Below are 236 nucleotides of genomic sequence, written 5' to 3' on the forward strand. Positions count from 1 at the left end.
ATCAGTTTAGAGTTACTAGTCTATCTCTTTCGTTGTGCTGATATAGGAGTGATTTGATACCAGCTATCAGGGCCTTGTTTTCTTTATTTTTGTCCTGTTGCAGGGCTTGCATTGAGGATCGTGAATCAGTATGTATGACCTTCTGGTCCTTCCTCGTTTTTAAATAGAGTATTTTAGTGCTTGTTGTATTGCAACAAGCTCTGTCTGCAGGGTGGAGACATTGTTGGATGTCCTCC

This window comes from Palaemon carinicauda, chromosome 4, assembly GCF_036898095.1.
Source record: "Palaemon carinicauda isolate YSFRI2023 chromosome 4, ASM3689809v2, whole genome shotgun sequence".
Lineage (NCBI taxonomy): Eukaryota > Metazoa > Arthropoda > Malacostraca > Decapoda > Palaemonidae > Palaemon > Palaemon carinicauda.